The sequence below is a fragment of the Nycticebus coucang genome, chromosome 19 (genome assembly GCF_027406575.1).
Source record: "Nycticebus coucang isolate mNycCou1 chromosome 19, mNycCou1.pri, whole genome shotgun sequence".
NCBI lineage: Eukaryota > Metazoa > Chordata > Mammalia > Primates > Lorisidae > Nycticebus > Nycticebus coucang.
This window is the reverse complement of record NC_069798.1, coordinates 10,747,333-10,774,084: the sequence shown is the minus strand read 5'-3', so window position 1 is coordinate 10,774,084 and position 26,752 is coordinate 10,747,333.

Here is a 26,752-nt window from a genome sequence, read left to right as displayed (position 1 = left end):
ATATTATACGAAAATGCAAATTAAGGATACAAGAGATATCCCCAAACAGACACCAAAATGACCAAAATGATAAAGACTGACATTTCCAAGTGTTTCCAAAGATGTGGAACAAGTGGAACTTTCATAAATCGATGAAAACTCTGGAAAACTGTTTGTCAGTATTTGCTAAAGCTAAGTGTATGGATAGCCTGTGACCTGGTCTTTCCACTCATGAGTATATACCTAAATAAACAATTGCTTATATTCACCAAATGAATACACAGCAACTTTATTCATATGAGAGAAAACTGGAGTAGCTCGAATGTCCACCAACTGTAAAATGGATAAACATATTGTGCATTAGAAATTAAAGAGAATGAATAACTGCTTCAGGCAAAAATGTGGCTTAGTACCACAGCCAAAATGCTGAGGAAGCCCAGTTACCAAAAAGTGTGCACCGTATTTTGCAATTTACATGGATATGAGATTCAAACACAGCCAAATAATCTATTGTGACAGTTCCATGTAACAATTACCAAGGGGAGGGGGCATTTTGAGAGTACTATGGGGGTTCTGGAAATATTCTATATATGTTGATTTGGGTAGCACTTAATAGGGGCCATACACCAAGGTGTCTGGCAAGTTTTACCTCAAAAATAAATACACGCATATATACAAAGCAATAAGATACCTTACACAATCACAAAAATGGCTAAATATAAAATTGGTATAGAAGGGACATTTCTTAAACTGATAGGGGCCAACTACAGCAAACCCACAGCCAATATCGTATTGAATGGAATTAAATTGAAATCATTTTCACTCAGATCAGGAACCAGACAAGGTTGCCCATTGTCTCCACTGCTCTTTAACATTGTAATGGAAGTTTTAGCCATCGCAATTAGGGAAGAAAAGGCGATCAAGGGTATCCATATAGGGTCAGAAAAGATCAAACTTTAGCTCTTTGCAGATGATATGATTGTATATCTGGAAAACACCAGGGATTTTACTACAATACTCTTAGAAGTGATCAAGGAATATAGCAGCATCCCAGGTTACAAAATCAACATTCATAAATCGGTAGCCTTTATATATACCAACAATAGTCAAGCTGAAAAAACAGTTAAGGACTCTATTCCATTCACAGTAGTGCCAAAGAAGATGAAATATTTGGGAGTTTATCTAACAAAGGACGTGAAAGATCTCTATAAAGAGAACTATGAAACTCTAAGAAAAGAAATAGCTGAAAATATTAACAAATGGAAAAGCATACCATGCTCATGGCTGGGAAGAATCAACATTGTTAAAATGTCCATACTACCCAAAGCAATATATAATTTCAATGCCATCCCTATTAAAGCTCCACTGTCTTACTTTAAAGATCTTGAAAAAACAATACTTCTTTTTATATGGAATCAGAAAAAAAACTTGAATAGCCAAGACATTACTCAGAAATAAAAACAAAGCAGGAGGAATTACGCTACCTGACCTCAGACTATACTACAAATTGATAGTGATCAAAACATCATGGTATTGGCACAAAAACAGAGAAGTAGATGTCTGGAACAGAATAGAGAACCAAGAGATGAACCCAGCTACTTACCGTTATTTAATCTTTGACAAGCCAATTAAAAACATTCAGTGGGGAAAAGATTCCCTATTTAACAAATGGTGTTGGGTGAACTGGCTGGCAACCTGTAAAAGACTGAAACTGGACCTACACCTTTCACCATTAACTAAGATAGACTCTCACTGGATCAAAGATTTAAACTTCAGACATGAAACTATAAAGATACTAGAGGAGAGTGCAGGGAAAACCCTTGAAGAAATCCGTCTGGGTGAGTATTTTATGAGGACCCCCCGGGCAATTGAAGCAGCTTCAAAAATACACTACTGGGACCTGATCAAACTAAAAAGCTTCTGCACAGCCAAGAACACAGTAAGTAAAGCAAGCAGATAGCCCTCAGAATGGGAGAAGATATTTGCAAGTTACGTCTCCAACAAGGGTTTAATAACAAGAATCCACAGATAACTCAAACGTATAAGCAAGAAAAGAACAAGTGATCTCATCACAGGCTGGGCAAGGGACTCGAAGAGAAACTTCTCTGAAGAAGACAGGTGCACGGCCTACAGACATATGAAAAAATGCTGATTATCTTTAATTATCAGAGAAATGCAAATCAAAACTACTTTGAGATATCATCTAACTCCAATGAGACTAGCCTATATCACAAAATCTCAAGACCAGAGATGTTGGCGTGGATGTGGAGAAAAAAGAACACTTCTACACTGCTGGTGGGAATGCAACTTAATACATTCCTTTTGGAAAGATGTTTGGAGAACACTTAGAGATCTAGAAATAGACCTGCCCTTCAATCCTATTATACCCCTCTACTGGGTATATTATACCCCTCTACTGGGTATATTATACCCCTCTACTGGGTATATACCCAGAAGACCAAAAATCACATTATAACAAAGATATTTGTACCAGAATGTTTATTGCAGCCCAATTCATAATTTCTAAGTCATGGAAAAAGCCCAAGTGCCCATCGATCCACGAATGAATTAATAAATTGTGGTATATGTACACCATGGAATATTATGCAGCCTTAAAGAAAGATGGAGACTTTACCTCTTTCATGTTTACATGGATGGAGCTGGAACATATTCTTCTTAGTAAAGTATCTCAAGAATGGAAGAAAAAGTATCCAATGTAGTCAGCCCTACTATGAAACTAATTTACAGGTTTCATATGAAAGCTATAACCCAGTTATAATCTAAGAATATGGGGAAGGGGGAGAGGGAGGAGGGAGGGTGGGTGGAGGGAGGGTGATTGGTGGAATTACACCAGCGGTGCATCTTACAAGGGTACATGTGAAACCTAGTAAATGTAGAATATAAATGTCTTAACACAATAACTAAGAAAATGCCAGGAAGGCTATGTTAACCAGTGGGATGAAAATGTGTCAAACGGTCTATAAAACCAGTCTATGGTGCCCCATGATTGCATTAATGTACACAGCTATGATTTAATTTAAAAAATAAATAAATAAATAATGGTCCTCTGAAATGTTCCCTTAATCCTTAGCTATGTCATTTTTAGGAGTATGGTCTTAACTTTTCTAGATGCTGTTTCCATTTTCTTCTACTACACTGTTTTTGTTTTTTCATATTCTCTATTTTGCTGTCTTTGGTTGTGCTGCTATTTTCTTTACTTATCCTGGAACAGGTAGACACTTATCACCACAAAGGATTTGGGATTCTTTTCTCCCTAACCTTTGTTTACTTATAGCAGTGATTTTCAACTGGTGTGCCGTGAGAGGATCTTAGGTGTGCCATGAAAATTTTCAAAGAACTTTAATTAAATTAGTTTAAGAGAGGTTCAGAGCCCAGTAAGTATATTCTTTTTTTACTCTTTTTTTGATCAACATAATTTAAACTGCCATGGAAGTTTAAGTATAGGTTTAAGAGTGCTGTGAGATAAAAAAGTTGAAAACACTGACTTACAGAATGGCAGAATTACCTCTTCAGACTTATACTCTGGCACATACCTGGCATTAGGCTGGCTAGATGCAAACCTTAGGTGTGGTTGTGTATCTGGGACAAGATCCTTAATATGTCTGTGCCTCACTTTTCTCAAGTGTAAAATGAAGAGAATAATTGCCCCAAGGCTATTTGCCGGATTATATGCCATAAGGCATGTTAAGCACTTAGAACCATAGTTGGCATATAGGAAGCACTCAAAAAAATGTTAACTGTTACTATTACCCAGAAATCAGAGCCAAGACTATCAGAAGAGTCTGCCCCCAGACACTGCAGCCCTGGGGAACCCCGCACTCGGAAGGGCCCATGCAACTTACTATGGGTGGAATTATGGGTCTACTTCTAAAAAGGCTTCTTCTAGGAGGAAGGGGTGGGGAAAGGAAGAGCAGAGAGAGGGAAGGAGGGAGGGGGTGGGGTCTTGGTGTGTGCCACACCTTCTAGGGGCAAGACACAATTGTAAGAGGGTCTTTACCTAACAGATGCAATCAGTGTAACCTGGTTTCTTGTACCCTCAATGAATCCTCAACAATAAAAAAATTATAATAATAATAATAAAGAAGGCTTCTCTAGTCACCTTTGCAGAACTTGGGTGGTACTCTTCCTACCACCCAGCTGATGGATAATCTCCAGATACAGAACAACTTTAAAAACTAATATTTCATATTTACATCTACCAAAAATCTTTCTGTTTCTCGTGTCTAAAGATTTTTTTCTTTTTTAAGACATCATCTGACTCTGTCACCCTGGGTAGAGTGACAGGGCATCATTATAGCTCCCCACAACTTCAGATTCCTGGGTTAGAGTGATTCTCCTGCCCCAGTCTCCCAAGTAGCTATGACAACAGGCACCCGCCACATCACCTGCCTGGTTTTTCTGATTTTAGTAGAGAAGAGGTCTCACTTTTGCCAGGCTGGTCTCAAACTCCCAAGCTTAAACAAGCCACCGTACCCAGCCTCCCAGAGTGCTAGGATTACAGGTGTGAGCCACCGTGCCTGGCCCTTGTATAAAGATTTTATTGGACAGAATAGAACTCTTCCCTATAATCTCTCTTCTACTTTTCTGATTTTAAGAAGTTTCTTATCTTTCTTTCTTTTGGTGTTCTCAAAGTCCTTAATATATAGGTTAGATTTTTTTCTCAAATAAGTTAAATTTAGCTCAATCTTTTTCATATCAATCAGAGATCTTGCCTATATTCTGCAATAAAGTTGTATGTAGGCCTTTTCTTGAACTAAATGGTTCACTTACCACAGGACGAGAGAGACGCAGCCTTGTAAGAATGGCAAGGATTGCGGGGAAAATGCCCAGTCCTGCTATTTCCTAGTAAAACATCAATCCTGTAAGTTCTCTTGCTAACAGGCATCCTACTCACAGGAGTTCTGTTTTGCACAACTTCTGGAAAAGTTGAACAAACAGAAAGGAGATGTATATCTTTCTCTTTAAAATTGGTTTTGAGAATCTACTTGTCACAGAGTTCCTGAGTAAACAGCCAGGAAGGAGAACTGGCTTCAGCCATATCTTGGGAATAAAATTGCATCCCTTGTGTCAATCCCATCTCCAAAGACAGGCAGAGGATCCAGCTCTTAGACATTGACATCCAGCCCAGCTTGTTTTTACTATTTATCTGTCACCGAGAAAAGAGGAAGGAATAGCTGCAGAAGCTTCTCAACTGCACCCCTCCAGTTTACAGCCCCCTTTAAAATACGCCTGCCACTTCGCTTCTAGTACCTTCCTTTCCCTCCCCCTTCCTTGGATGCCACATCACCACCTCCCTGCTCTCTTTCCCCTTTCTCTTTTCCTCTTTCACTCCCTCTCTCTTTCTAAGAAAATACAATAAATTTTACACTTTTATATCCTGATCTTTGTCTGGAGAAACCTTTCTCAAACCCACGTGCACCAGCTCTGTACGAGTGCACACCCTAACGGGACAGCTTTGGAAACTTCCCGTTTCTCATGATAGTGCCAGCCTGGTTCGCCCCAAATAAGATTCTGGCCTTTCTGTTTATCAGGTGTTGACCTTACACTCCTTATATTCTTCTAGCATGGGGCTGTGAAGGCTGGTACCAGTCTCCCCTGGACTGGTACAGAAAGAAATTTCTGCCCATTGTATTAATTTAATGTAAATTGTCCTTGGATGCCGAAGGAACTCCTAAAAGATGCTCACCTGTGACTATTCCTATTCTTATAATAGATCTTCAGTTACCATCTGCTAATACATTGAGTTCCAAGGACAGAGACAAGAGGGCAAATACACATATCAAGTGAGGTAAAAAGATTCTACTGCCCTCGTAAGACATGAGTTTAAAGCTCGGAAATGCAAAGCAAAAATATACAAAAGTGAAATATGTCCTCCCACCAGCTAGTTGAAATGCAACGGCCCACTAAACTCAGAGCTGTAAGGAGGAAGAGCACAGTCCCTCTCCTGACAGCTTCAACACCCTGATGAATGCCGGGCTGTTTAGTTCTAGCTGATTCTCTCTCATCCAAATTTCCTCTTTATGTCTAATTTTTACATGAAAGGTTTTACTTTTAAATATCAATTCCTCCAATTTCCTAGGAAGAAATGTTTTCATGAATTTACAATAATCAACATGATTAACCTACAAATGAATTAAAACTACAAATGTCAAGAGTTTCTGAGAGCTGGCGTTAAAATAATATTCCTGAGGGGCTGTATTGCTGCAGCTAATTGGGCTTTTTTAACAGAAGGTGAAATGGAATAAAAATAATGTATGTCATGAAAAGTGTGAGATTCAACCTCAGCGAGAGGCTATTGGAATGATTTGCTGGGGTCGTAGTAACTTGTGGTGTGAAATGAAATGGGTCAGCACCACTCATGTATTTTTGGCAGGAACTCTTCAGGAAGGAAGACAACAAGCCCTTTATATTCAGAGGAACGTTCAAATCAGAAAAAAATATATGATGGTAAACAACACCTTTAGCTTGGAAATAGTAAATAAAATGAGTATTCTGAAAACAAAGCACAGGGAAGCTCTGTGTCCAGCTCCTCTGGAGAATGACCATTCCCAGTGACTAAATCAAATATGTCATTTGCACCACCCTGTCCTTTGTCACTACACATATGGACACTAACCCACCCAACTTATGTAAATCTCCATTCACTTAATGGAGGCTACTTTTGGCTTTTGTTGACACAGAAATTTTGGTCTAACTATACAATTTATAATGAATTGCCACAAACTTGGCAACATAACACAATGCTCATTTATTAGCTTGCAATTCTGAAGGGAGAAGTCTAGCGAGCTTGGCTGGGTTCTACGCTTAGGGTATCACAAGACCAGAATCAAGTGTTGGATGGGCTGAGTTCTCCCCTGAACTCTGAGGGAGGAATCTACTCCCAGGCTCATGCAGCTCATTGGCAGAGTTAGGGTCCTGGTGGTGCTGGCACTAAGGTCCCATTTCCTCAGTAGATGTTGGTCATGAGTTATTTGTGGCTCAAAGGCCTTCTCTCTGGTCTTTGCATGTGGTCTTCCAACAAAATGAGTCCTCATCATGCTTCAAACCCCTCGGACTTCCCCTCTGCCCACTTTCTGGCCCCCAGCCAGAGAAAGCCCTCTGCTTTCATGGACTTGTGTGACTAGATCAAGCCCACCTAGAAAATCTTCTTATGTACTGTATGTACTGCTATGTGCTATAACAGAATTAAAGGAGTGATAGCTTATCCACGTGTAAGGTCCAGGGGATAACTACATAAAATATCCTGTATTGATCCAGAACATATATAGTCAACATTTTGTACAATATTGGAATTTGATCACTACTGGATAGCAAGTTGGTGCATTCAATAAAGGTTAGACAGAGGTGGAAAACAAGTGAGATGATACAAAGAATCAGTGCCAGAATATTCAGGAGCCAAAGAAGGTACAATCTGGCACTTGGAAAAGGAGTCTGAAAAAAAAGGTCACAGAGCTGTCACTAGGCCTTCATGAGAGGGTGGGTTGAAGAGAAACAATCAGAAGCATTTTGAGAGGCACGATTTAGGGAGGACACTGCAATTCCAAGCCATGGGCTACTGCAATGTCCAGAAATGGGCCTTTCTCCTTACCTGGCTCTGTTCTTTACAGATGTGCCCAGAGCTTAGGCTTGATGTAACATGAGGTATACAGGTCCTGATCATGCTCTGCTCAAACAGAGTGCCAAAAAAAATGCATACTCATTTTAAGAAAGAAATAAACTGCATTAAATTGTAGTAAACAATATACACACATACTAGTAGTGTTTGTTATCTTTTCTATCGTATTTTATATCTCTTCTAATTGCAGAAGTCAAATGTGAGTTGAGTATTACAGTCTTAATACGTTTTTTAAAATGTATATGCATTTTTTGTCATCCTCTGTATTTTATAAAATAAAATATTTATATTTTTTTCTGGAAACCAATCCACCATGTGAAACGTTGCATGAAAATATTTTATCCAAGTGGAAAGACAATGTCTGGACCCTAGAAACTGTCATCAACTGGGTGTAGTGAGGACACTACATTGTGCAAAAGTCATCTGTCCCCTCCTCTTCCTTGTCAGCAAACATCAGACAATTGCTTTGGGAAACCATTGTACAGACACTGCTTTGTACAGCCACTGCTGTACACCCTATCTGTACAGCAGTTTTGTAGATTGAGGGGCTGTTTGCCCTGCCCAGGTGTAAATGTAATAACCTCCTTGTCACAGTGGTAGGACCAGAGACAGGAATTTATCCAGGCCTAGGTTAAGTAGCAGAATGCATTATCCTAGTGGAACCAGAATTGCCCTCTCTGCCAGGTCCTTGGTCTCCGAGATTGGAAGAGTAAATCCTGGGACCACCTCCAGGAAATGACAGGACAGAATCTGTTGATAGATAGATAAGGAAAAAGGTAAAGCCTCCAGTGCTGTGGAGGGCAAAGCCTGCAACCAGAACCTGTTGGGGCCTCTGTCTAGGGGGTTTACATGCAGCTTTTCTCACCTGTACGCAGGGAGGTTTGGGAAGATGGAACATATGTCTGAAACATGTCACCAGGGCCTATGGGCAGAAGTTATTTTTAAAACTTCTCTTGTGCAGGAATGTCGTCCTGCTTGGGGCATGTGCTCTCTCTCCAGAAGAACTCTGGTCAGACTAGTTTTTATGAGCCTGCATGGGCACAGAGAGCGTGGTCTGTGTTCAAGCTGGTCTATGAGCCTGCTTGGGCCTAAAAAATGGAGTCTGTGTCCAGCCCCAGTGAAGCCAGAAAAGCGGCCTGCAAGATGGAGTCTGAGAAGCTGGGTGGAGATAGTATAGCTGCCCAAGTCTGCTCAGCCTTCCCCACACACCTTCTGTCATCATCCAGTTCAGGTTGTTCCATGATTGTGAGGGTGTTTATCTCAGGACACTCTGAAGAGATCGGTGCCAGAGACAATAGGAGTTGTGATTTGGTAAAAGTGACTTTGAGGATGTGATGTTTTCTCCAGTGATTCCCTTAGATACTTTGTTAAAGTGAAAATCGCCTTTCTGTTGTTTATATTGTTTAAACAGTTTGCATTGTTAGAATGAATACTACTTCAATGTTACTTCCCATCAGATAAAGTTAGAATTTTCTAGGTTATTTTTTGTATTTCATTATAAAAGTTATGAGAATTGCAACGAGGCAGAACAGTCTTAGAGAGGCTACTCTTGCTGTGCTCTAGAATTACTGGGCCACTGACAAATAAAGCATGTTTGGACCTGACCCCCGTCTCTGCATAATGGCTGGACAGTGACAGGAGGCCAGACTCTCTGCATCCGGTTACACTAGGTGAAGGCTTCCTCCATTAGTCCTCCCAGGAGGACCTCTCAGGTCCAGCCCTGAACAGGGGACCCTGCATCCCTAAGTTAGCCAGAAAAAAACAAAGAAATTTTTTCCCTGTGTTTGGAGGCAGAAAAATCTCTTGCTTTTTACAGATTTAGTAGAAGTTACTGTAAGGTAAGAACATCTTACTACCAAGAGAGAAGAAACCAGCCTGAGGGTCAAGCCATCCCAGAAAAAAATTCTTGATAAATTGCAGCAGACAAATGGATCTGAAGCCCTTATCAAGCCCTACCTGAAGCCCATGCTGGCAATGGAGTGAGCCAAAACATTGCCATATAATTTAAACTAGTTTGTATTTGCTTTTCTCTCATTTGAAACTGAATAAACCTTACCTGATAAGCGAGGTATATAAAAATGACATATATAATAAAATAATGAAATTAAAGACAGGGGATCTATTTTTTTTTTTTTAGTCTCTTTGCACCATAAAAATAAAGGAAAGTTTATTAGAACCCAAATTTCTCTGGGTTCTAATCCATGCAGCAGTTTCAATGGCAAAATTACAACTAAAGTGAAAAAAGTATTTTGTTCATAGTGAGAAAAACTGCTGTAAAATTAACTTTGAGAAAGAAATAAGGGAGAAAGAAAACTTCCAGTTTCTTTGCTCACCGCAGGGAAAGTGATTTCCGTTTTCCTTTTCTCAGTTTTTCCTCATTACATTTGATTTGTTGGCAGTGGAAGAAGCCTCCATTTTGCAACCTTCTCTGTAAGCATTATGCCACTACATAACAGCTATGTGAGTTAGTATTTCAGTGCTGGTAATAAAGTGCTTGCAAGCCACAAGAACACCTACATAATATTCAGATTGTCCTACCATTGTGAAAGCTCGTTTCTGCTGGATGCTAAGTTCAGATTCGCATTTGTCAAAGGGTATAATTGTCTTCTTACCTGAAGACAAGAGCCTGGGGAACTTCACAAATGTCAGCTAGCACAGAGCCAGCACAACTCCCTGAAGGCAGAGATGGCCAAAAGGCACAGGTACCATGAGAGACCTGGACGCAACCACTCATTTTTAAAATTAGCTGAAAAACTCAAGTGTTTTGGCTTATCAGCACAAAGAGACAAGTAGGTTTTATAGCCTAATTTGAAAACTCTCAAAATGAAGAAAGCAAACAGTCTTAGATGAAATGTGGGAGCCAGAAAGTTATTCCTTCCAAACTTAAGCAAGTCATTAATCTCCTTAATTTTCCATCTGTAAAACTGGGATAATACTACCTACCAGATAGAGAACTTAGAAAGATTAAACGAAATATTGTAATGTGTTTTTAAAATAAGGAACATTTAACTGATGAGGTCTATAGTTGACAATACTGCATTATGTGTTGGAAGTTTGCTAAGAAAGTAGAGTTTAGGTACATTTACCAGACATATGCACATACACAAAAATGAGATGATGGAAATGTTGATTATTTCACGATCTATATCTATACCAAAACATCATGCTATATACTTTAAAAAAAATGAATGAGTATACAATTTGAAAGAGTTTATCTGAAACTTTAATGCAGGGTTTTGGTTAAAACATTTTATGTGAAACTGAAAACGTATATAATAAAATAATGAAGTTAAAGACATGAGATGTACTTCTATATGTAGTAGGATTATTTGTTTTTTAATTCTCAAGAATTTTTTGGAGGCATATTATTTTCTTTTGGCAATTTTTGGACACTTTATGGAAAGACAGTGCAGAAAGAGAAATTACACATACATGTTAATCACAGCTCTGTGCAACTACATCTATCCAGCCCCAGTGCTCTTGCTGAGTCTCCAATATGCTAAAGGTCATCTCTGTTACAGACAACCTGACCTCCTAGGCCTGTTCCCAATAATTGGGTTCTATCTGCCTGTGTTGGAGAATCCCTTGGATTTATCTACAGCTAAACCCAGTATCACCTCTCAACATAGCCTGACGGGCTCACCAAGTTCCTCTCTTTCCTACAGGTTCCTTTCTTCTTTGATGTTTCTCCTTGAGGCTTATGGAAGACATAATAGTATTCAAAGATTTATCTGCAATTCTCCATTCTTAGGTAGAACCATTTGGGCAGTACTGGCCAGTGGCCTGGGAGAGGTGATGCTGTGTGTCTCTTCCAGTTCAAAGCACTAACCTGTCAGTACATGACTCCTGTATCCTTCTCCTCCACCGTGGCTACTATTTGTTTATTTTGGTTGTTGTTGCAATTGCCATGGCAGTCTTATTCATAAAGTCGTTCCCCACACTGATATCTTCCAGTGTTTTTCCTATGCTTTCTTTGAGGATTTTCTTCATTTCATGCCTTAAATTTAAGTTCTTTATCCATCTTTAATCAATTTTTTGTGAGTGGGAAGAAGTGCAAGTCCAGTTTCAGTTTTTTGCATGTGGATACCCAGTTCTCCAAGCACCATTTATTGAATAGGGAGTCTTTCCCCCAGTGTATGTTCTTATTTGGTTTATTGAAGATTAGGTAGTTGTAAGTTGTTAGCTTCATTTTCCGTTTTTCTATTCAATTCCAAATGTCTATGTCTCAATTTTCGTGCCAGTACCATGTGGTCTTGACCACTACAGCCTTGTAGTACAGCCTAAAATCTGGTATTTTGATGCCCCTGGCTTCATTTTTATTACTAAGTACTGCCTTAGCTATACAGAGTTTTTCTGGTTCATCTACCTTTAATCTACTTAAAACAACTTCCATCCCAGAATTCTATATCCCACTAAGCTAAGCTTTAAAATTAATGGAGAAATCAAGTTTTCTACTGATATGCAAACATTGAGGAAACGTGCCACAAGACCAGTTCTACATGAAATACTTCAGCCTGTTCTACCCACTGACCATCACAATGGACCACCAGCAAAGTTAAGCACCCAGAAATTAAAGGACAGAACCTCGCTTCCACAATGATGCAAAAGACGAAACTAAGTGATGGACTTTCACAAAATAAGATGAATAGAATGCTACCACACTTATCAATTATTCCAATAAATGTTAATGGCTTGAACTCCCCACTGAAGGGGCATAGTCTGGCTGATTGGATTAAAATACACAAGCCATCCATTTGCTGTCTGCAGGAAACACACCTCGCCTCAAAAAACAAATTAAAACTCAGTGTTAAGGGTTGGAAGACAATTTTTCAGGCAAACAGAATCCAGAAGAAAAGAGGGGTTGCAATCTTATTTTCAGACACATGTGGATTTAAAGCAACTAAAGTCAAAAAAGACAAAGATGGTCACTTCATATTGGTCACTATAAAATTACAGTGAGAAGACATTTCAATTCTAAATATTTATGCACCCAACTTAAATGCTCCAGAGTCTGGAATGATGGGGGAGGAGGTGTCCTGGCCAGACTCATCTAGCTCTGCCTTGATTCCAGAGCTTCCCAGAGGAAGCTGAATCTGGGAATGGCAAGTAGCGCTCATGGGGGTGATGATTCCCCAAAGAACTGAACTACATCAATAATAATATCTGAAGAAATAAAAATCAAATACTGCAATGGAAAAAATTAACCTGAAGTAGAGAATAGGACCTTTGTTCAAGACCATGATAGTGCAAAGAGTTATGATACATTTGAAGATGTAAAACCAAAAAATCTACTGAAATCTACTGAAAGAAATTCCTATTTCTATTAAGTTATGTTTTATTTAAGGTTGACCAGAGTCACTTTTAAGATGACAATTTCTGAGATTTTTACTTTAAAGAAAACATGGGTCCCCAGAACCCCATATAATCCCAACACTTACCCCTATAATCCCAACACTCTAGGGGGGGTCAAAGCAGGAGGATCACTTCAGGCCCAGAGTTTGAGATCAGCCTGAGCATGAGAAAGACCCTATCTCTGCTAAAAATAGAAAAATCAGCTGGATGTGGTAGCAGGCATCTGCAATCCCAGATACTTGGGAGGCTGAGGCAGAAGGATTGTTTGGGCCTGGGAGTTTGAAGTTGCTGTGAGCTGTGATGATGACTCCACTGAATTGCAGCCCAGGCAAAACCCTGTCTCAAAAGGGGTTGGGAGGTATTTTAAAGTACTTGTCTGTTGCCAGTCATTCTGCTCCACAAATTTCTAAATTTCACAATTATAAATAACAAAGTAAATGTAGAACATAAATGTCTTAACAATAACTAAGGAAATACCGTGAAGGCTATGTTCATCCGTTAGATGAAAATATTTCGAATTGTATACAAAACCAGCACATTGTACCCCATGATTGCATTAATGTACACAGCTATGGTTTAATAATTTAAAAAGGAGAAAGAAAAAATAAATCAATAACAAAGTACACCCCCTTTTATGCCCTTTCATTCACCTTTAATCACCTCTAAAAATCTACACAAATGTAAAGCATAATGCAAGATTTTGAAGTGCACATGCTACTAATTAATGAATAAAAGGATCTTGGGAATAGTTTTCAAGCTGGAGCAGGGAAGCTTGAGTTTGTGCCCCGACACTCACGCTTTGAATAACCCTTATGACATACAATCACTTACACATCAAAGGTGTAAATAATATCTTCTTCAATATTTATTATGAACATGAAGCGAGGTAGGATTCAAAACTGTAAAAAGCCATTCGCAGGTAAGGAACCACTGCGACCCATTACTGAAAGGTGGTTTACTTTATTCATTTATTTATTTTAGTTATCATGTAACTAAATAAATGTGTCGCGTCCGTAACAAAATATTTGAAATTTTTAGCCTTTGTGACAATAATTTTTCTGTTATCAAAATATCAAAAGACACAATATCCAACATGGGCACAAACCACGCAAAAGAAACGAATTGTTTGTTCCAGTGAGAAACAATCCCAGTGGCCTGGTCAGGGCTTTACACTGGACCACACAGCCACACTCTCTGAGTTGGTCTGGAAGCATGGCACAGGTTTCCTTGTCCTCCAGTCACCCTGCTGTAGAAAAACACTCAACACTTCCAGCCTCACTTCATTACCTCCCAATCCAAGGATGAACAAAGCCCCAGAGAATAGCCCTCCATGGACTTCAGTGGGATTATGTACTTCCCAAGAGGATGGGAGATCATTGAGACTGTGAAAGAGTAGAAAACCGATTGACATCGAATCACATAGATGAACTTGAGGGAGAGTTGATCCCTAGCAGGAAGCTGGAGGTGCAATCACCAAGAGTGAATAATGAATGGCAAAACAGCCAGTGTCCACTAGAACCCTCTGCCTGTGTGTGGATCATTACAAAAGTTTGAGATACTCAAAATCAAGAGACATTAACTCCATGTGGACAGAAACAAACGTAGCCCTCCCAGCAACACTGATAAGTGAAGCAAGCTAAAATTTGCATGGGTAAATTCAGAAAGGATGTTGTCGACTGTTTCTTGGAAGTGGGAAATGGACCGTAAGACAGTCTGTCTCAAAACTTTCATGGTGCAAGCAAATTGGATGAGAGCCATCTTATTGGTCTCTGAGAAAAAAATGGCTCCTAGAATGTCCTGGGATTCCTGGAGGCATCTGCAGCCTATATTCACCCGGAGGCATATCCTACAGCTGGTTTTCATATCACCCTCTGTTCTCCTCTGCTCCCTCTGTCTGAATAGCCTTATATTTCCATGCCCTTTCATGCCTTTCCAGGGTTAGCTCTGCTTCCACCTCCTTTCCATCAGATGCTGAAGCAAGCCCTGGTCTTCCTGAATACTCTCCGCTTTTCATTCCCCTCCTTGACTAAGGGTAAACCAGGACAGTTACATTTAATCATCCTTCTGAAACTGGAAAACTGCAGAAAAAAAAAAATACATATGCCAAGAGCCTTTTAAATATACATAAAGGGAGAGTATTGCTTTGCAATTTGGAGACCCTCCTGGAGGTGAGTTTTGCCGGCATCCTTTCCTGCCCCGGTCTGGGGAGCACGTCGCAGGCTGTGGCACCCAACTGCTCGTAGCCCTCACACACATCAGGTGGGTCATGCCTGCGTGTCTGTTCCCATCACTGGGACTCTTTTCCCACCTTTCTCTACCTGGCTAATTACTTGTGTTTCTTCCACACTCGAGGAAGCTTTTCCTCTCTTTGCTCCTCTATTATTTATGCACAACTCTCTTCACAATTACCGCATGACCCGGACATTTTCTGTTTTGAGGTCAGTCTCTACCGCTATGCAGTTGTCATTTGTACCTCGTAGCATAGTGACTGACAGTTCACAGTCATGCTCTGGCTGAAATATCCATTTATTGATTCATCCACTGTCACCATTTCAGCCCTGCTTGGAGGTGTCCTGACATTCTGACTAGTTGGAGCACTGCAAATTATACCTGCAATCCGCCAATGTGTGATAAATGGCCCTGGTGAGGTTTCCTCCTCACCAAACACATTCATGAGTAATTTACAGAAAGAAGATTTAATAATAAACATGAGCTTTTTAATATTCAGAATTATCCTTTAAAATATTTTATGGGAAAGAAGTAAATAATGAGACAGAGGGGGAAGCAGGCAGAGGAGGACGAAACAGGGGAAAGAGGGAAAAGAATATCATGAGAGAAAAGAAGACCCAAGTAGGATCTTTTGAAAAATTGATATTTTGGAGTGGTTGCACACATTTTAACGCTGTTTATTTGAAAGTAAAACTAAAATGAAATTATCTCAACAATGACAAATGAGAACCATAAATTATCCACATTTCCAACCTTCAGACCTCATCGTGAGTGTCTGTAAGTGATTCGCATGCTGTATGGCAAGCACGCTCCGTTGGGTACAATTATATGATTGTTTATTGAATAATTGCTCTCCCTGTCAAATGTTTGATTGAGTATTTGCCTGTTCCCTGTAATATTTTCACTGAGTAATTGTCTGCTGTGGGTAATACCTTCACTCCGTAATTGCTTGTTCTGAATAATATTTTCACTGAATAATTTCCCATTCAGCATATTTTATCAAACAATTTTCTTGTTGTGAGTCATGTTACTATAAGTTCACTGAGAATTACTTGCTGAATTACATATTTCCTTTTGTATTACTTGGAAACTAGCTCTCTCAGTCTGCCCTGCACCTTGTCTGGACTGTTGAGAGATTGTATAAAATTTTCTTTCTCTAAATTGTTTTTTAGTGGCATAGAACTTTGAAACTGTATCCTGTGTTCAAGGCCAAATAAAATAAAATTTCTGTTTTTATGATAAAAAGCTTATTATAGAGGGAAAAGTAAATTTAAGTTGGAAGACCTGGATTAATTATAGATGGATTTTTTTTTTTTTGATCTTCGAGATCCTCATCTTTAAAGTGTATCTGAAAGTATTTTCTTTCTTTATTCATGGAGTTAGTTAAGACGATGTACATAAAACTCTTTATATATGATAGCATCGTAGGCACTAGTTGTTACAGCATTCTATATTATCCTCTATGAGCAGGTCTTATATTAAATTATCTTTTTGTGGCTTAACATCCTTCACTAAGTCATAAGTTTCTTGACAACAAGAACCATCATCTTCATCTTTGTGCTCTCTAAATCTTAACCAGGCTGTTTATACTGAAGACGTTATTTATACCTCTAGTAGCTAAAGGTTATCAACAAACTACAGAGTACAGTCTGTCTTTGGTTCCTCGGTATCTGTCAGTGCCACAGCTACGGGTTCAACCAACCCTGGAATGTTGTAATACTCAGGAAAAAATTGCATCTATACTGAACATGTATTTGTTCCCTACATATTTGCTATTCTTCCCTAAACGATACAATATAATAGGTATTTGCGTAGATTTACATTTCATCAGGTATTTTTAAGTAATCTAGAGATGATTTAAAGTATATAAGGAAATGTGTGGGGCTTATATGCAACTACTATGCCATTTTACAAGAGGAACTAAAGCATCCGTTGATTTTGATTATCCCTGGGAGGTCCTAGAACCAATATCTCATGGATACTGAGGGACAACTGTAAATGTGGGAAGGAAATAATCCAAGAGGCAAAACAACACACGAGTGTCAGTCACCACTTACCCTCCTCCTCCCTTCTCTTTCCCTTTCCATCCCCCTTTCCTGGGAGTTTATTTGCTCATATTCAGTCTGGAGAGGGAACAGATAGCTTGCTGTTAATATTTTGGCACTAACTGTGCTTATGTTTTTAAATTTAAATGACCCAACAGATTACAAAAATTATAGAAAATAAAATAAAAAAGGATAAAAGCTGCGTTGTAATGAAGTTCACCATATTCTGAGGCATAAATAGAAAACTGGAAGAAACTACAGGATCAAAGGGGTAGTGTCATAGGGTTTTCAGTTAAAAATAATAATACTTCTTTTCACAAAACAGATTTTTATTCTCAAAGTAAAGAGAGACAAGAAGAGATGAAAGGAGCTAGTAGTCTCATACTAGCAACTTACATACTGATATGTAGTATGTATCTATTTGTGTCTATAGATGTGTGTATATATAATCTTTTCAGTATCAGTAGATCTCTATGATTCCATAGTCAATGCATTTTCTACTAAATTCTTTTTTTGTCATTCAGTTATATCGTATGTCTGGTTAATTAATATTCAATCATATAGATATTTTTCCTTATATAGACTACTTCAGAATTTTGAAAAATGCATTCTTATCTCTTAATAGTTATCTGTGGGTTCAAGATTACATGAGTGGAGTACATCATCGCTGTTTCCCACAAAGATATTTTTTAACTTTAAGGGTATAGAAATCCAAACTTACACCTTAAAAAGAACTATAATTCCTCTAGCTTAGGTATGATCCACTGATTCTTGGGCTTGGTCCAGGCTGAAGCCCGTCCCAGAGCTCCAGACTCTGTTGTACTAGAAGGCAGGGGTGCCCTTTCCCAAATACTCCTAATTCAGGGCAGAGAGTGCTGTCACGTGGCCCTTTCTTCTTGGAGATGGGTATGGCCATTGACTTCCTTGGGCCAATAAAGCATAAATAGAAAAGTAACATGTGTCTGTCTCTAAGAGACAGTGCCAGATTCCCAACCAGGTAGGAAGGGAAAGCCCAGGTCACTCACTTGTCTCTCGCACTGATGCCAACTATAAAGCCTGGAATGGAAATCAGGGAGCAGCTCTTAGAGATCTCACTGGGGAAGAACAAAAGAATCTGAAGAGAGTGGGTCTAAATAGCCCTGGAACTGTGTGAAGTCCACTGAACTGACAATGACTCAACTTTTTTCCCCTCTACCTCCACCCAGACGGAAGGCTGAAGCGAGCACTGTGGCACAAAGGGAGCCTGGGGAGCCTCTGTCCAGCTCCGGCCTGTGGGGTATAAAGACGAACTTTAAACAGTCAGCACACAGGCATCCTTTCCTTTATTCCTGGGTCTTTTTTGTCCATTCTTTCATACTCCCCCTCCAGCCCAGATAATTCCACTGCGGCAGTGACAGTGGCCAGTCATGGGAGTGACCAGAAGCGACACCTCAGACAGGGGAGCCCCTCTGCTCTGGACGGAGGAGCTGAGACCCAGACCGTGTGGGCCACCCCACTGCTTTCCTCCCTTCTCTGTCCTTTCCTGGATATCCTTCTGCGATATCTACAGTGAAAAGAAACCAGGAATTGTTTGAAATCTCCAACTTCATTAATAATAAAACTGTGCCGATGAGGACTATTTTAAATCTGCGAAGAAATAATTATGCAATATCATGCATTTAAAGGAAATTCAATTAACTTATAGTCTTTAAGTCATGAATACATCTCTTCCTTTAAAAATAAAATCGAACTTGTCATGTTGGCCTTCTGAGTATATTATACTTTAAAGTTATTCACCAGTCTTTACTGCTATGCATTTCACTCAAAAATGTGCTTACAACTGTGGTTATCACCTGAAGAAGACAGGTACAAAGTAAACAGCATAAAAAAAAACAGCAGACAGCTCAAATTCTTCACTGTACCATTTTCCAGGCTCTAGAAATAATATTTTATATAACAAAGAGGCGTTTTAACCTATATGAATTTACGGTGTGCATGTTTATTAAATTGATGTTTAACCTTACCTGCTTTGTAAGATATTTGATCATGTTAAAAAGGCTTGGGTGGGACATTTGACCCAATCACATACTACTATTTATTTAAATACTTTTTTCTAAAAATCCTAAAAATTTAGTGACCAAGAATTGTGACAACCCAGCTTATGTAATATCTGCAATGTGATTGCTAGAAATGCAATGTCCACTTTAAGGCTCATGATAACCAGGTTGGCATTATGTTTTTGAATCAAGGACCTAATTTTTCATTCCTTTGTTATCTATTTTAATATCCTGATTATCAGAATGATGTTGACTCATGAATTACTTAAATCAAAAAAGGAGAAAGTAATTGTCATTCAGTAACAATAAGTTCCATCTTCTCTCTCGGGCAGATCAGGCTCTGTTTATGAATTCTTCTTAAGGAAGGATGATGAACTATTCTTTCTCCCCCGTACACATTCTCTAATAATGTTCCTCAAAACCTATTCCAGTAATATTTACTCAGAAATATTAACAATAAGAAATTGTGTGAGTTCTTTAATAAGTTCCTGACTCTGTTATCATCATGAGAGACAATGGGCATAAAAATAGAGGTTTGAGGGACATTAGTCCCTAAATTGCTTGAGCCAGAAGTTTAACACCATCAAATCTCTCAATTACCTTTATTTTAATATGTAAACTGCAAATCAGATCAGACAAGTGTTTTCTCTTTAAAATATCCATGTTAAAATACTTAGCGGTAGTCCCATCTAAGAAAAAAAAATATTTAGCAGTAAACACAGCCACAGTTTTTTGAGGAGCATTTTTATATATGTGAGTGACAAAAGTCACAGGCATTGGGAGGTATTGAGACAAATCATGGTTTGCAAATGAGATACGGTCAGTTATCTGATAAAACTCATTATGACTTCCTCTCTGCGATTCTTGGTCTACAAATAAGATATTATTCAAAAAGATATGAAGGAGCTTAAGAGACTCTTAAGGAGAAAATAGATTGGGGCAAAAAGCATGGAGTTAGTCAAACACAAAGAAAGGCTTTTAGGATTGAAATAAATTAGTCTGATGGAAATATGCCTGAGAATAGAGATAAGGTTCTAAGACAAGCTTTACCCATTTCAGTCACATGCACAAAGCAGTCAGGGAGGACAGACGTTCCGAGGTAGTAAGATTAAGTAAATAAAATGAAAAAAAAAAAAAAAATAGTAGACTACGGGGAACAAAAGTGGGAGAGGTAATTCCAGCCTGACTTGAAAGACGGCTCCCTGAAATTTTTTTTTCCTTTTTTTTTATAAAATCATAGCTGTGTACATTAATGCAATCGTGGGGTACATTGTGCTGGTTTTATATACAATTTGAAATATTTTCAGACACATTAAAAAATGCTCATCATCCTTAATCATCAGAGAAATGCAAATCAAAACTACTTTGAGATATCGTCTAACTCCAGTAAGATTAGCCCACATCACAAAATCCCAAAACCAGAGATGTTGGCGTGCATGTGGAGAAAAGGGCACACTTCTGCACTGCTGGTGGGAATGCAAACTAATACGGTCCTTTTGGAAAGATGTTTGGAGAACACTTAGAGATCTAAAAATAGGCTGGCCATCCAACCCTATAATTCCTCTACTGGGTATATATTCAGAAGACCAAAAATCACATTACAACAAAGCCATTTGTACCAGATTCCTGAAATTTTGATGAGCCTACCTGAAAGATGAAGGCTCAGATGAATTACATAGGAGCACTTTATAAAACACATGGGTTACACAGAAGAAAGGAAGGTTCATGTGTGTTCATGGAAAGAACAAAACTCTATACCACAGGTGTTCAAAACAGCCAAAGAATTTTTAATTCAGTGATTTTTCATGTCTTGTAATTTTGTGTACCTTAAAGTGGTCCATGCATTTTGTTTACAGTTCTAAGCACTTTTTCAACTGTTACAATTTTTTCAAAAGTTTTTTTGCTGTATTTTTTTGAATCTGTGACCATTAGCTAAACATTTTCAGGCAAGTTTTTAAATTTATAATTTTATGTTCCACCAATTATGCATACTCTGCTCATTTAGCAATGATTTCATGAATTTTATATTTTTCTCTTCAGATTTTAGTTAATGTTTTCAAATGCTGGTTAATGTATTAGTTACTTTTCTGTATCCTGCAGTGTTTTTACCACTCATAAAACATGTAAATGGCTTTCTAATTTTTTTAAACTCTATTTTACATTTTCATTTAAAATTCATTTTCATCCAGTGATACCAATTTTAACTATTTAGCAATGTTTTTTATCATTTGTTGGTGTAGTTGCATTTATACTTAAGCAACATTCCTCATTAAAAAATGTAAGCTTGTGGTTCAGTGAGTGGGAGGCCAGCCACATATACCAAGGGTGGCAGGTTCAAGCCTGCCCTGACCAAACTGCAACAAAAAATAGACGGGCATTGTGGTGGGTGCCTGTAGTCCCAGCTACTCAGGAGGCTGAGGCAAGAGAATCACCTAAGCCCAAGAGCTGCAGGTTGCTGTGAGCTGTGATGCTACAGCACTCTACTGAGGGTGATAAAGTGTCTCTAAAAAGAAAAAATGTAACCAGCACTTGTAATGGGGAAAATGGCTATTTTCTTTTTTTTTTATTTTATTTTATTTATTTATTTTTTTTTTAGAGACAGAGTCTCACTTTATGGCCCTCGGTAGAGAGCCGTGGCCTCACACAGCTCACAGCAACCTCCAACTCCTGGGCCTAAGCAATTCTCTTGTCTCAGCCTCCCAAGTAGCTGGGACCACAGGCACCTGCCACAATGCCTGGCCATTTTTTGGTTGCAGTTCGGCCGGGGCCGGGTCTGAACCCACCACCCTTGGTACATGGGGCCGGCGCCTTACCGACTGAGCCACAGGCGCCGCCCGGAAAATGGCTATTTTCATTGGATTTTTCTAAAATGACATTAAGACTTCAAATAGCACTATTTTGCATAAGAATAAAATAAAGTAAAATAAAATGATAAGCATATGTATAGATCATTAAAATTCATAATCAGACTCATCACTACATTTTTCATCCATATTGTTTACACTAATGTAATGTAGTGTCAGAGCTATTTCCAAAATTTATCAACGTAAACAAGAATCACAGTTTAAAAGGATGCAAAATGAGTGATTTAAGATGCAATCCATTTGTTTCCACCGATTTAATATTTTAAAAATCTGCTCTTCGATCTTTCAGCTATTTTCTTCAGCCTTCCATTATCTCATAATCAGAATGGTCCATACAAGTTTCAGTGATAACAACTGCAGCAGGAAAAGCTCTCAAGATTGCAGCAGTGAAGTCACAATGGTGATATAAAAAAGAAATTACGGTCTTTGTATAAGATAGCCTTGGGTTCTGATATCTGCTATGCTACATATTAGCTACCTAGCCTTGGATAAATTTTCTTCCTCTGCAAAATGGGAGAAAAGGATCTTTGTTAGCATTGAATAAATAGCTCAAGTAAAAAGCTAACACCCAGAATCCTATAAATGCTGATTCCTTTTCTTTTTCTTACTCTCTTTCAAGAAATAAATATATTAAACTCTACACAATTTAAACAATGTGGTATGGCCCTCATAGATTCAAACATGAATTAGATGGGATCTAACCAAGGTTACAGACCAGATGGGAAGATTAAAAATATAAACTATCATTTTAAAAGGCAAACAGATAATCATTTGGGCTAACGAAGTGCAATAGCAGATTTTCCTCTGCGGAACTGGTTGAGTTGGCCAATTGGTGAATGAAAGGTTTTATTTCCCTTTTGACCAGCTCTGACATCCCAGGTGAGAGGCAAGCTGGGCCTGGGCTTGGGAGTGGGCAGGATGTCCTGTTGGCAGGGAAGAGGTGGCACTGTCCAGGTGAGGGAGAGCTGGGAAGCTGAACAGAAGCCCCCTTCTGAACAAAAGTATAGCAAAACCAGACACTAAGCAGCGGTTCTCAATCTGTGGGTCGCAAACCCTTTGGACTATATTAAAGATTTGTGGCATTAGGAAGGTTGAGAATCACTGCAAGGAAAGGGCTGTACCCATATACTGGCCCAAAAGAACCAGTTTGAGGGGGTCCTGGAACTAGTCGCAGGACGTAAGGGTCTCTCAAGGAAGGCTCATTAGCCTTCGTGTGGGGATCTTTGGATCAACTCAAGGTCTTTACAGCAAATAAATCCTCCAAATTCATGAGGAACAACTGACTTTGAGAACCCTGGTAGTATTATTACTATTCAGTGTGGTCCATTCTGGAAGAGGATTTACTCACTGACAGAAATGAGAGGACTGACCAAAGCTCTGAAATACATTCCTATCCAATGTCGAGTGTTGCTGGAGGGTGGGCTGGGCAATGTATTACACAGAGCACCCAATTTTCAAGTCCACTTATTAAATTTGTCCTTGCAACTGAGACATGAGATGGAGAAAGAGCTTTTATCCAAACTAAACCTTAATTTGCACCTGAATATGTTTAGGTTTGCTTGCCCTTAACATGGCTTTATTCAGGAGATGCAGCATTTTGTGTCCAGCATGACTGAAACAGACCAGGTTATGTTAGCTCTCTCTGCCAGTCTGCCTTCCTTCCACCCTTTCCTTTGATGCTGGTATAACCCTTCTCTTTAGTATCTGGTTTTGCTGTACATTTGTTCAAAGGGGCTTATGTTCAGCTTTCCAGATTTCCTTCACCTGGACAATCCCACCTCTTCCTGATGGCGGGGGAGGGGTCCAAATAAACAAAACCTTGACAGAGACTCCATGAATCTTATGTGCAAAGGGAAAGGAGTCGTCCTTCTAAAACCAAATGAGCTTTACATTTTCCATCCACTAGAGATTAAATTGAGACTTCTCAATGAATGCAAAAATCCATTAACTACTAACTAGATCATGCCAATCTGAGATGTAAGAAGACCAGAACCAAGCTTCAGACTGCACATAAAGTCGAAGCATTGCATGAGGAGGTTAAAGCTAAGAACATCAATACAGGGGAGACATTTTCTCCAACTCCTGTGTTTGTGCTGTATCATTGCAAGGAAGAAAGGACGGAATGTATCACTTACTGAGTGTCCCTCAAGTCTGGGTTCTTTCATTTTATTTCTCCATTTATATAAAAGAGGAAAATTGAGGGCCTTGAAAGTTGAATAATTTCCTCCTAAATAACAGAGCTGACACGTAGCATATTTATGCTAAAACCCTGAGTCATCTAACACCAAAATTTCAACTTTTTATCATTTTGCCAGATTTTTCTCCCAATTGCCTCACTTCTTACTGGTCTGTCTCAACTCCTCTCTATGAAATTAGTAATCTATTGTATTCGTCAGAGGGTACACAGGGATGCTGTATACCTGGAACAGTTCAAAAAGGTGAATGTAGGCATACCAAATACCCAGAACATTTAAAACCACAAAACTCAATTCACAAACAGGGAGGCCCACCTGTACCATAAATGCTCAATGTAAATATTTATTTTTTGAGTATAAAGATAAGCCCCTGGCTTTCAAGGGGCTAGAGGATAGGAATCGGAGAAGTGATTATCTCAAAATTTCCTAGGGAATAAGGTCAAATGTTTCAAAACCTGTGGTGCTGTGCCAAGTTACTAATGTGAAAATGGAGATCATAAGACTGACAGAATTAACTCTTTGAAGCAGTAAGATATCAAATCATGTTAAAAATCTAAAGTCATGCCAGGCAGGAGGTAAGTCATGCACCCTTATGCATAAAGAACAAACTGTGTTTGAGCTGCCTCAAGATTTTTCTTTTTCTCCAGCACCTAAACAAGCTCTGGTCTTGAGATAAGAAATATTAAACAATTGCAATTTATCCTCTTGCAGGCACTAATTGCCCCCCAGCCCCGCCATTCCACAAGTCTTTGATTGGATCACAGTCTAATTTCAGTAACTTGCCCAGTGAGGGACTTGTTCTGTCTGGCTTACAGAAGCTGCACACTGAGTCCTTCCCTGAAGTCCCTGCTTCACCTTCTGACACATAGGGCCTCATTTTAATGTGTTTAAATGTTACATCTTTACCCCAAAGTGAACATGTAACATGCATATTTTTCCAAACCCATGTTTAGAACCACTTCATGAATATTCGTGGATTTTCCTGTAACCTATTGAATATGTATACTGGCCAACCCTTTCAGGAATTAAATTCTTGCCTCTCATCCCTCCTCCTCTAAAGTTTTTGCTGCCAGTTTTGGTGAGAGCCTGCAAGTTGCAACTCTTTATAAGAAATAAAGTCTCGTCTCTAAATTTACGAACCTCATGATTTTTGTCGTTGTTGTTGACATTCAGATAAAGGGTGAGGAGTGAGCATGTTCATGAGAGTAAATTGGTTTTTTTGTTTGTTTTTTTTGTTTTGAGACAGAGTCTCACTCTGTTGCCCTGGGTAGAGTTCCATAGTGTCATCATAGCTCACAGCAACCTCAAACTGTTAGGCTCAAGCAATCCTCCTCCCTCTGCCTACCAAGTAGCTGGGACTACAGGCACCCATTATAATGCCCAGCTAGTTTTCTATTTTTAGTAGAGAGAGGGTCTTGCTGTTGCTCAGGCTGGTTATTAAAATAATTTTTAAAAAAGTTTCAGTGCCAGTTATATATCACTGTGTACCACATTACTCCCAAACTCAGCTTCTTAAAACAACATGCCTTTGTTATACTATAATTTATGTGGGTTATGAATCTGGGCAGTTTAGCTGAGTTCTCTGCTTCAGAGTTTCATAAAAAGCTACAATTAAGGATTCAGCCAGGATTGCAGTCTCACTCAGAGGTTTGACTAGAGAAGATCTTATTCCAGAGTCACTCAAGTGGCTGTTGGCAGGACTCAGTTCCTTGAGCACAGTTAGATCAAGGGCTCAGTTACTCAAGAGCTGTTAGCTCAATGTCTCCCTTGGTCTCCCAGAGAGCATCTCATAACATGGCAGTTGGTTTCCTCAGAAGGAGCAAGTGAGGGGACAAGGGGGGTCAAATGTAAAAGAATGCTAGCGGACAGAAGTCATTATTTTTTATAATCCACCCACACAGGTGACATCTCATTACTTTTGCCTGTTCTGTTTTTTTACAAGTAAGTTAAAACTTGTATTTGAGTATAAGTCTGGATTGCACTCAAGGAGAGAGGATTATACAAAACTGTGAATCTCAGGAGGCAAGGACCACTGTAAACTATGCCAGAAACTGGATACCACAGCCCACTGGGAGACTGTAACACTCTCTCTAGCCCCCTCCCTCACCTTTGTATGAGCTTCCTCAAGATTTTTCTTTTTCTCCAGGACCTAAATAAGCTCTGGTCTTCAGGTAAGAAATATTAAACAATTGCAGCTCATCCACTTCCAGGCATTGACTAATTGACTCCCACACATTCCACAAGTCTCTTTTCTTTCCTTCTTTCCTTCTTTCCTTCCTTCCTTCCTTATTATTTTTTTTTTAACAGAGTCTCACTCTGTTGCCCTGTGTAGAGTGCTGTGGGATCATAGCTCAGAGAGCAACCTCAAACTCCTGGGCTCTAACAATCTTCTTGCCTTTATCTCCCAAGTAATTTG